Source organism: Centruroides sculpturatus, unplaced genomic scaffold (assembly GCF_000671375.1).
Source record: "Centruroides sculpturatus isolate CEXI.00-Female unplaced genomic scaffold, Cexi_2.0 scaffold111, whole genome shotgun sequence".
In the NCBI taxonomy this organism is placed as follows: Eukaryota; Metazoa; Arthropoda; class Arachnida; order Scorpiones; family Buthidae; genus Centruroides; species Centruroides sculpturatus.
In genome coordinates, this window is record NW_019384655.1 from 909,225 (window position 1) to 921,921 (window position 12,697).

Sequence of the window (12,697 nt, forward strand, 5' to 3'; positions counted from 1 at the left end):
ACTAATTCGGAATGGAAAAATATTTCAAAAACTGTTGCTCAATAGGAGGATAATAATAACTAACCATTGACTTATAAGCATCTAATCTCTCCGATTATTATTATTATTTTCGTTAAACTACAATGCATAACATAAAAATTAAAAAATACTTTATATTATAGGTCTACTACAAAGTTAAATATTAAAGTAATTGAAAAGTAAATTATGCAATATTTCGAGATTTAGTCAAGCAATATATTATTGTACAGTGCATATGATACAATATGCAATTATGCAAATAGGCAGCCGTGAGTGGCTTTTGAAAGGAAAACGGATATTTGTATTTGCATAAACTTTCACTTTTTCTTCATTTTCGTCTTGTGCTATTTTATTTTTTGTAATATATGAAAGTTCCGAGAATTAGCGTCGTCATTTATTACGGTTTCTCAACTTTGAGTGTAGTCGATAGAAAGAACAAGCATAATTAGCCAGCTACCAGCCAATAACAAATCCAATCCAGTACAATTAACATAATGACTTTGTATTAGCAACAATTTGTATTATTTCATTAATAGTTGAAACAAGCATAAACTTTAGACAAACTGATAATGAAATCTGGATTTTATCGCTTTATCATCGTTACTTGGCAATAGAAAACGATGAACAATTCATAGATTATTTATCAATGTGCCAGTATTAATCCTGATATTTTTAGGCAAATAAAAAAATAAAGCAATTCGTTATTTTACTGTATATAATTTTCTTACTCTAGAAGTCTTTCTCGTATTGTACAGTACATTGTATTAATCGTCAAGAATACATTAAAATGACAATTTTAACTTTTTAGATGTGTAAAAGTAAACTTTACGATTACAAATCCTTTAGATTTGTTTTTTTTAAATCTTTCAAAAAATCATTCTTGCTTCTTTTAAACTGCGGTCATAACAGGGCTTTTTTCCTTATTGTGGGCCTGGCCTTCTGGGTTCGGCCAGGCCCACAATGAGGAAGACCGGATGATGAGTGACATAGCTCGAAATATTAGGGACGGACTGGCCATGAAAATTCCTGGAATTGATCACCCGGATTCGATCCCAAGCCTCCCAGAGTGTTAGACCATCCAGCCATCAGTCGTTCTTGGTCCATAATGACACACATAACTGTGCGTCAAAGGCACATGCATAATCAGATATTGTTATAATCCATGATGGCCCATAATGTATATATCATTTCGGTACGTATCATTAATCACAAATAATAAAAAAATAATGAAATTATAGATGCATATTTTCAAAAATTAGCATCTAAACTCATCATTATTTACTTATCATTACTTAGCAATGATGCTGAGCAACTGATCGATCAACGCGAGGCATTAGTACATTTAAGCTATATATACCGGTCATAGTTATGCCCTTTAATAGGCTGATTCCCCAATAGGGAACGGTGTTCTCAACTTGTCTGCCCATGATAAATTACGAGAATCTGAACCAGATTTGATTCAAGACTAGACTAAAGACTTACTGCAGGATCAGGATTAACATAAAGGCCAGGGGATAAAAGAAACTAAAGAAACTAAATTAAAGAGTTAGCTGTTTTTTTAAAAAATTTATATCTTATTCGCTTATATCTTAGTGAATCATAATGCAATTAAAATTATATTTATTCGTGCCTGTATTGCATAGATACTGTACATGACATATTAATGGAAGAAAACCTTGAATAAAAAAAGCAAAATGGCAGGCATATCACAGTTGATAATGCTTGAATACTTAGATAATAAATGAATATATAAATATACAAATCTATTTGAAAAATAATTGAAAACAGATAAATTTAGATTTCATAAAATGTAAATATTTGAAGTGCATAATAAGATAAATTCTTAATTTTTATAATAGAAATAGATCGACAAAGTTACCTACAGATTATTAAGAGTTAACTGTTCGAGGACTTCTAGATCATCAAACATCCATGGACTTAGATTGATACAAAAAAAAAACTTTTCTAATGATAAATAATTTTTAAAAGATTATAATCAAGTAACGGTACTGCCGTAATAATCAATAAGCTGAAAGTCTCATCTCAACGCCATTATATAGTATATTTTTAATGCGAAGTTTATTCAAGATTCCTTTAATTGTTAATAACCAGAATAATTTTTAAATTATTTCTAATTTAGTGTGTATATGATTTCATTTAAAATTAGCCTACCAATAGTCGAGTGGATAAAACATTAAACACTGGTCGTGGGTTCACACCTCATGAGTGGGTAAGTCCCTTGGAGTTTTCTGATTTCTTCCCGTGAATAAATACAAAGAACTTTACATGTAATATTACAGTGCCTACAAAGAACGTTAAAAAAGCGGACCAAATTGAATGAATTGACAATGATTAATCGCTTTTTAAATATTAGAAATATAAATCATAGCTTTGTCAGTATCGATAGAATCATATGAAAAACAGTCAAATTACATTGCTTAATTTTAAGTAATATCTTATTGCTTCACAATACTTCGCAACGTGATAAGCATGAGTCACATAATCATGTAGACTATCTGAAATTGTTCAAAATCATGCTATAAGTCAGTTATTAAATATAAAATATAAATTTAACATAAATCTTTATATAAAAATTAGTTAAAATTATTTAAAATACCCACCAAAAATTTAAATGTTACACAAATATTTATTCATAAATAGTGCTATAACAGATATAGTTATATAAATATGAATAAATAATTGAGAAAGTGGGATGTTTTAAAAAAAAATGAATAAATAAAACAATCTTTCATTGCCCCTTTCTAAATAGATCATTCAAGTTGTAAAATATTTATCAACTAACTATTCATATGAATCACTTTTCTTTATATAAAGTGATTGTTTTATCACATGGTTACTCTTCCGAAAATCCTAACATTAAAAATTTATATAAATCACTGTTTAAATAACAAGCACTTGACATCTATAGAATTTTATATAATCAACTAAAATATGTGGATAGTCCAATATGCAACATCTGTTTTTGTCCGGTCTTTTACCTCTGTATGCCCTGCAGTGGAAAAGTGGAAAAAACACTGAACACCGGTAGTTGGTTGCAGGATCGCACCTCACTAACGTAATGATCACGTCGAGTTTTCCGTGTTTTCTTCACGTGTCATTTAAAATTTGTAACAAAAGTTTCCTACAGAAAGTTTTTCCGGGAAGCACCCCCTTCACGGATCGTTGCGTTACCTTATTCCATCTTTCCTACCAATTCTTTCCCTCTGCAATGACTCTTAAAAGGACATTCTCTTGTAACCCTAACTAATTAAAACCAAACAACCAGAAATTCTCTAATTACAGTTGAAATTTAAACTTAGTTTTAATTGTAATTAAAGAATGTCTATTGACTAAAACAGGATTTTCTCTTAATATAGAATAAATTTCCGTAGGAATATGAATGTTTGGAGTAAAGTGTTAATTTATAATTACCCGTACATTCATTCTGTTTATGGAAAATTTAAAAAAAAACATATTTTAAAAAAATAATAATACAGTAATACTTATTTTACAAGGTAGGAAAAGTTGTCATTATGAGTCTCAAACTACAACCAGAGCATATATTCTAGAGTTATGTGAATAACAACACGAATGTGTTGTGATCATCACATGTCACGAACTTGTTCAGTAAATTGTCTCACCGAACGAGTTGATACCATGATTCTGAATAAGTTCGTGTTGCTATTTACATAACGCGAGACTAGGCATCCAGGAGGCAATGTTAATTTGGATTGAACTGACGGAATAAGGCAAGGCAACACAACACATTGGTAATCTGCTAAGGGGAGTGTATCCCGGGAGGACTTTTACCATAAAAGTCCTCCCGGGAGGATCGCTCTTTAGGTGTTAGACACGTGAAGAAAACCGGAAAATTCCACATAGCCAGTTCGTTATGAGACGCTAATATGCTATCAACTACCAGTGTTCAGTGGTTTTATCTATTAGCCATTGGAGAGCGCAGGAAATTCGGACAATGTAATTTGGAAACTGTACAGTATATCTATCTCATAAAAGCAATTTTTTATAAGTCAAACCTATGAACAAAGACCCCTGACATAAACATATAAACTGACCGTCGTTTAGAGGTAACCGTTATTGGAGGTTCGACTGTATTACACTAGAATATTACGATAATTAATTTTTTTCAGTAAGATTTTAGTTAAAAAAAAACGCGATTTCACATTATGAATACAAAATTCTTAGCAATTTCAATTTCGTAAATTCCAGTTTCTTAATTATGTCGAATATTTTTTAAAAAACCATTAGAAATTCGTGATCTAAGACCTTTAAATTTTTCATAATTCATAAGATCAAGTAACTTGGTATGGTAATATTAATTAAAGCACGAATATTTTATACATATTTAATGAATTTCATTGTTTTATCATTACAGTAGAGCGTCGATTTTCCGAATCAATTGGGGACTGGGGTTGTTCGTATAACTGATATTTCGGATAACCGATTTATGTACGAAAAAATAGTTAACGTATCCGATGTTGAAATTTTTCTCCGTTGCGTGTCGCTTGCATTGAATTTTCGTCAATGTTAAGCCTAACAAAGACTATTGTATCGTTAAAAATTATTTTTTTATTTTGTACAAATAAAATAAATATATTGAAAAATATAAAAAGAATAAAAAATTATACTTCAGATGTTAATTTAGTATCAAAAATGTAAAATATTTGAGTAGCCCAAGACATAGCCAAAGATTGAAGCGCCACAGCACTAGCGAAAATTTAAATTTTCCGACTGGAATTCTTTCGGATGATTGACTTTCGGAAAATCGACGCTCTACTGTATTTTAACATAAATTAAAGTTATATGCCTCATAAAAAGAATTTGCGATTTTTTAAACTCTTTTATTTGAACTGACCTCGTTGGAAACACAAAAAAGCCACACACATCGATATAAATTAGGATTAAAAAATAGTATTCGAAATCTAAAAACTGTCTACAATTTTCAGAAAATTTGCTCTATAAGTGTTAAAATTAATAATTAATATGTGAATAAACTCCCACACGTTGATTTTGAATCGAATTATTAGATTACTCCCCCCGTTCTGTTCATGATGAAGTACAAATTATAATTTGTTTATATTTATAAAAATATGATAAATTCTTATATAGGTTATTCAATGAGTAAAAACTAATCCTTATGTAGGTTAATTAAAAGTAGAGCATATATAGATGAAAGTTCTAAAAATATTATTGTTTTTACAGAAAAATTAAGAGAATAAATTGAGGATTAATAATAGAAATTAAAAAAAATGAAAGGAATAATTAGGCCAACTTTTTTTTGTAATTTATTGATTCATCCAATGTTAAATTTAGTGTTGTTAGCATTAAGTGGATGTAAACTCACATTTATTTGTTTTATTGTAATAATATTAACAATAAAATAATGCATAACATTATTTCTATCATTTAAATGTTAATTAATGTAACCATGTAACTAAATATCACAGAAGAAAAATGATATTCTGTATTCATATCCATATACCATAGCAGATGAGTATCAAGGGGGTGCTTATAACGTTGAAGTACCTCCTTGATACCAAAGCAATCAGTTTTGTTACTTTAAAATAAAAATAAATATAATAACGCATACCACATGATTTCAACTAGGCAAAATTACGCAACTAAATTATAAGGTAACTTTTTCTATAAAAAAGACAAAGGGCGCGTGCTTGGTCTCCAGAAACTACATTAATTATAACATGAAATTTTGTTTTGTCTGACCTTTTCATTTCTACTACAATTTTAAAAAAAAATTAAATAATAGCTGTTTATATTGTGTAAACTCTTTCGTTATTCGTATAAAAGTTATTTTTAAAAAACCTGGAACCTAGAAACCTGATTATATTTTCTCGAAAATAATTGATTTAATGACTTATCGTTATATGACATTTTATGTATTTTGATATAATTATTCTTTACTATTGTTAGATCTGAGCTACGTAGGCTATATCTGTAGAATAAGTTTAACTACTGATTAATAACAGAACAATTGCAATCGTCATAGTTACGGTTTACACTGTGAGAAAGGTTTGACAATCCTAGTTCTGGTTTTAAATAAATGAAGCCAAGGTCATTTTAAATATAGGTTTACAGTATCAAAGAAAGAAAATAAAAAGTATTCTTTACAATACTAGCTATATATGAACACTTTAAATGCACCTGCACCTATCATGTGAGCACACTACTACTTTAACAGACTTGATTTTTTACTCATTTCCATTTCATCCCGTGGGCACTAAAAAAACTTTTTATGAAGCCCATCGTGGGTTCGGCCAGGTCACAATGGGGCGGCCGGGTGGTGAGAGACGGGATACAGCATATCCGGTGTACCACTCCCCGAAAAATTCCTAGATTTTTTTGACCCAACAGGATTCATTCTGTGGTCCTCCAGAGCAATAGGCTGACAGTTTAATCTATCATTTTTCAAGCTTTTCCTAATATTGACACCCCATTTTTGTAATAATTTCTTGCGGCACTCCTACTTCTTTATCAAAGTAGAATTATTGCGCTTTTCGTATTTTTAGTAATACACGTAAGAAGTGTTACTGCACTGCTCAGCATTTTACAGTATTTCGTGGCACCCCTGAAGTATTATTGTGGCACCCTAGTGTGGAGCGGCACCCCGGGTGAAATCCACAACCTTAATCGCTCAGTCATCCGGCCGTCTGAAGAGATATAGGTCTTTTTTGTGTAAAATAGTAGTTCTCAACTGCCTTAAAACCAGCGCATCCTTTACTGTTCTGAGAATAGAACTGATATGTAATATAATATAACTAAGCGCATGAATTCATGAAAATAATAGAAGATTGCAATTTTTTAAAATTATTTTTCATTTTCTTTACAAAGAAGATAAGCAGGAAGCCAAATTAATGAGGCAGTCTTACCCGACATCAATATGCTATCATTAAATTTCACTTTTTATGTATTATTATAAATTTGATAATCGCTTCTAGGATACTATCTCTAACGTTGTGTTGTGCAATAGCTTAACCATTGTACAACACAACGCAATAATGAACAAGACCTATGGTCTCCGATTGTTGCGATAATTCTAAACTCCCCTCACATTTCAACGATATAAATATATTTTATATTATGAAATAATTTGAAATATATTTTTCGTTATAATAATACTTTATAGTTTTGAAATATTGACAAATTGACTATTTTTCTATCTGGATAAGAGTTTAAACATTTATAATGACCAGTCGGTTAAGTATCGTATCAGCCTATCCTTGGGAACCTGAGATCGAATCTGAACGGGTCGATAAACCCCAGAAATTTTCCGGTTCGTCTATATCGGACCCCATTCTTTATCATTCGGCCACCAAATTGCGGGCCTACCCGAACCCATAATGGGCTTTCTAAAAAGGCCCTCTTAATGCCTACAGGTGAAATTAAAAAAAAAAAAAACTCTGGGAAACCCGGAATTAAAACCTGGTGATCCAACTTCTAGAATTTTCAAGAGTAATTCCTTGAAAATTTCCAGGAATAATTAGTCCCGGGTACGTCGGGCCCTGCCCATCATCAGCCGATCGCCCTCATGTTGGTCTGGCCGAACTTACACAACAGGTATAGGAAAAAGAAGTTCTCTTAGTATCCACAGGACGGGGGAAAAAAGTGAAAAAACTAGTTTAAAGCATTTGTTATTTTATTTATTTATTTATTTATTTTTGCACAAGAACTAATTCCACTTCGAAGTTTAAATAATCACATGATTATTCAATTTTTAATTTGGTATAATGACTAATTCGGAATGGAAAAATATTTCAAAAACTGTTGCTCAATAGGAGGATAATAATAACTAACCATTGACTTATAAGCATCTAATCTCTCCGATTATTATTATTATTTTCGTTAAACTACAATGCATAACATAAAAATTAAAAAATACTTTATATTATAGGTCTACTACAAAGTTAAATATTAAAGTAATTGAAAAGTAAATTATGCAATATTTCGAGATTTAGTCAAGCAATATATTATTGTACAGTGCATATGATACNCCTTATTTATCAATACTTTGAAGTGTTTTAAAAGTCAATTATAGCTATGAATAAATAAAACACTGTATCTGTATAATGTAAGTATTTGCGTTTTATTCTTGTAAGTTAAGTATAGTATTCGTCAGGACAAGAATGGAACCTGTGTGCTGGATTTCGAATGGACATCACTCCCCGCAGTAGCTGAGAACAGAATAAAGACTTCGACAATCACGTCATATTGAGATTATAAAATTAAATTTTAAAAAGTCGCACGACGTTTATTACTTTTATATTAAATTTTCTTATAAAAATATCGGAAATTTCAAATAGATTATAACAGTTAAAACATATCTTATAATTCTCTCATATATTATGCGTGGATAACGATTTTTCTTCGCGAATATAGAATAATAAATTCCTTCGCGATTGTAGAATAATAAACATCGACTCTATTCTTATTTTAAGACTATAGTTCCTATCTATAGTACAATACATCGACATACACATAGCAACAAATAATGTATATCATGGTATCTATACATGATTTCAACTAGGCAAAATTACGCAACTAAATTATAAGGTAACTTTTTCTATAAAAAAGACAAAGGGCGCGTGCTTGGTCTCCAGAAACTACATTAATTATAACATGAAATTTTGTTTTGTCTGACCTTTTCATTTCTACTACAATTTTAAAAANAATATAGAATAATAAATTCCTTCGCGAATGTAGAATAATAAACATCGACTCTATTCTTATTTTAAGACTATAGTTCCTATCTATAGTACAATACATCGACATACACATAGCAACAAATAATGTATATCATGGTATCTATGACAAATATTATACAACAATGGCTAAAGTGCCGCTTGCGAGTGAGGACGATGCAACATATATGTCCATTCACAAAAAAATACATATATAACATCTCTACATCCCTTGAGAAATGATAATATACTATGCCAGATTGGATAAATCACATTACATCAACGTCCATGCAGTATATAAAATTAATCTGATTAACAACAATTAGAATGTGGCATTGTCGTAACACTTAACATTTTTCACAGTATTATGTCCGGTTGTCACATCATCGCTCCTGTGCCTTTTGTCGATAATTTCTGAAATTTTGCAAGAAGGTTTATGTATTAGCGGGATTAATGCTATTAAATTTTAGTGGTTAAAGGTCGACAAGTAGGCGATAAAAAGGAGTCGTGTGTCTTATCTTGAGTAGGATCGGATTTAATGACAGTTTTACACGTTATTAGCATTTACAATTTTTATATAGTCTATATATAAAACTCATCCCTACCCTCAAAATTAAACTTTTTGTCATTTTATAATAATTAAAAGTATAAAAAAGTTTTTAAAATAAAATATCGTAACAGATGGTGCCACAGTGTTATGCAGTTTTAAATGTTGCGGAAAAGTTAAGCAATTCATTGTTGGCTTTTTCTAATTTCGATACGCTAATTGTTTTCTCATTATTATAGTAGAGAGTGAAGATAATCAGACAACTTTCAAATAATTGTATATTCTCAAATATAGAAAAAATTTAAGAAACACTAAACCCCACCAGTAGCCAAGAGGATAAAACCACTGAACACTGATAGTTGGTGCTCACAACGAGCTGGCCATATGGAGTTTATCACGTAGTCAGCTAGTTGTGAGGAGCTGGTTTATTCACGTTTTTTAATGCGCTTTTCGTACTTTTAGTAATATAAGAAGTGTTCAAGGCCCGGGGATAGAGCAGACCCCTTCTGCCATTTTTTTCTTCAACAAATGAAATATGTGCTTAATAATAAAGAAAAACATAACAAAGCTAATATAAATTAATGTTGTAATTTTAGAATGCATTGGAAAAAAATCTAGCAACGAGTTGTGTAACTTTCCCGGCTTTTATGAGATTTATTTTAAATATAACATTTGTTTTAGTAATGAAAATAAATAACTAAATTGTATGTGGCGCATCTATTATGAGATTTTGTTATAAAAACTTTATATTTTTTTAATTATTATAAAATAGCAAAAGACTTAATTTTGAGGGTCGAGATATGGTTTATAAAACACTATGAATGATAACAACAAGTAAAACTTCATTAAGTCTGACCACTCACGAGATATATCACGTGACCCCTCTATCACTCCATCCCCAGGACATTTCACCGCCAAAATTTAATGCCCCTTATATACAAGCTACCGGCCAAATTTAGTTTCTTTATCTTCACCCGGTCCTGAGATATTAAGCGAAATAGACGCCAACACATACACACACACACATATCCGCGGAATTCCTTTTTTTTTTCTACTTTTTTCGGTTCTGTGGGTCTCATAACGTGGAGATTTTAAAAATCTCGGAGGGTCAAATTTACACGATTCCAATACTTTCCTTTGCTATGTATACATAACAGCCGGAAAAGTAAAAGGAAATTCTATAAAGGAATTCAATTCATATCTATATAATTTCTATAGGATTATAGGATTGATTGCATAAATCAACGCAACACATGGGAAAGGAAGAAATTTTCCAAGGGAAAATGGCGCGTATTTAGATGTTAGACACGTGAATAAAACCCAGAAAACTTCATGTGGCCAGCTCGTTGGTTAGGCACGAACCTGCGACTAACTACCACCAGTGTGCAGTGGTTTTATTCACTCCACCATAGGTGGACTAATAGGATAATTTTTATAGTATGAAATCTCTAAATAATATAGTTTATAGTATGTAATAAAATTCAATATTGAATATCGAATAATATTTAATGTGATTGAAATTTAATGAAAAAGGCTAGAAGCCTTTTTATCAAAGAACAATCACAATTTGTTAAAGGAAAAAAGACTCCTTAATTAAACAAAACCATAATAAATCTATTTCAATAATATAAGAATAAGAAACTATTGCTAAACTATAAATAAATTTTCATACTTTTGATGCCGACGCTCCTTAAAATGTTGCCTTTTTTCTTAGCAGTAAATGTATCCTGGAAATATAAAAATAACAATTTAAAACTCGAGTTTAATTTATATTGTACATCGTTATTTGTTGAAATTGTGAATTAATTTTCGCACCTGTTGATTTTCTCAACTAATGGTGCGTAAAATGAATTGAACTGTGTAGATGACATTCACATCATATTTTCATCATCCAGTTTTTAAAGTTCAATCACATTTGTTGTTAATTGTTCCTCGATTTTTTAAACACTAAATAATTTTTTAAGTTACTATATATAAACGAAAATAATAATTAATTAGAAGCTTTTGATTTTAGAAATAAATAGACCATGTTTATAAGTTTAACTAGGAACACCGCGCGACTTTGTCGTGTTGCGTTTTTGTAATTAGAATTGTTATATAGTGGATTGTCATCTGTCTTTCTTGCGATCGATGTATCGAATACACGACAGCCATGCAACGAAAATACGGTTGTTATTTGCACACCTCCTATTTAAGTCGGAAATGGAACTTCCAAGATAGCTGAAAAAAGTGTTATCGTTCTTAAGTTAAAAACCGGTACGTATCAACTTAATTGATACATACTTAACTTAACCGTACATTTAAGTTTTAGTTTTTTAACGATTGTAAAGAATAATTTATAGAAATGGCACCCTAAAAAGTAGCGTAGCGAACATAACTGGCACCCGGGGCACGACACTTTATTGGCGCTCCCTGGCCCCCTCCCCCCTCCAGAAACACATATAGAGACCATTTGGGCGCCCCTCTGCGAGTGGCGCTCGATGCATGATACACCCCTTGCACCCCCCTCACTACGCCACTGCCCTAAAATCCCCTTTAATACCCAATCCATCTTCTGAGCAATTTTCCTGTCGATGTACTCGAAAGTAGAGAGCATGGACGTTGTCATGGATCACCAATTATTATACTGTATTTTTAATTTCCTCGTTTCATATTATGTAAATTGACAAAGTTTAATCAAAATCGATCGATCAAATTTTGTGAACGAATTCAATTTTGTAAGCCACTTAGAAAAGCTTCGGTAACGCTCTGCCTAAAATGTTTAGGATTTAGGATTAATAGAATAAGGCAACGAAACACGTCGGCGATGTGACGGTAACCGCACTCGTCACGTGGTCACTATGGAAATATTAAAAAAAAAAAAAAATTGTCAAAGAAGTGATGTGATGCGGCTATCTTTTTCTTTAAAGTTTAAATTTTAAATTTAATGAAGTAAGTTTAAAACACACCATTTGCCAAAATATCATATTTAAAAACATAACTTTCATTCATGCTTGACAAGGGAAATGCCACAATAGGAGTATTCACCCTGTCACCCTATTGTGGGCCTGACTAAACCTACGATAAATGTAATTTAAAAGGCTTTCTTTGTGTCCTTAGATGGCTCGCCAGTGGCGGAGTGAATAAAACCACCGAATAATGTTAGTTGGCTGGCCACGTGGCGTTTTCTTAATTTTCTCTACGCGTCTAGCACCTAAATAGGAGCCAGTTTCCCATAGAAAGTTCTCCCGGGAAGCATTCCCCCTGGGCAGATTGCCTAAGTATTGCGTTGCCGTATACAAGCAAGCAAAAACAAGAATCGTGCCCATAGGGGAAAAGAGCGGGAAAAACTTTTCATTAAAAATATTTTAAAATTTATTTCTAAAAAACACCTAAAAGTTTCTAATATATAATTTTATATTAAAATTAGATAATTAAAATT

General features: G+C 31.2%; 1 long non-coding RNA gene across 1 annotated transcript; it reads right to left on the reverse strand.

Annotated features, from left to right (window-relative positions):
• Nucleotides 1–8,802: 8,802 nt before the first annotated feature.
• On the reverse strand, nt 8,803–11,373 carry LOC111626418. The gene is made up of 3 exons (XR_002756881.1): nt 11,092–11,373; nt 10,949–11,003; nt 8,803–9,143 (listed from the first exon to the last, which is right to left on the reverse strand). It is a non-coding gene; the product is annotated as an uncharacterized LOC111626418 (long non-coding RNA).
• Nucleotides 11,374–12,697: the final 1,324 nt, after the last annotated feature.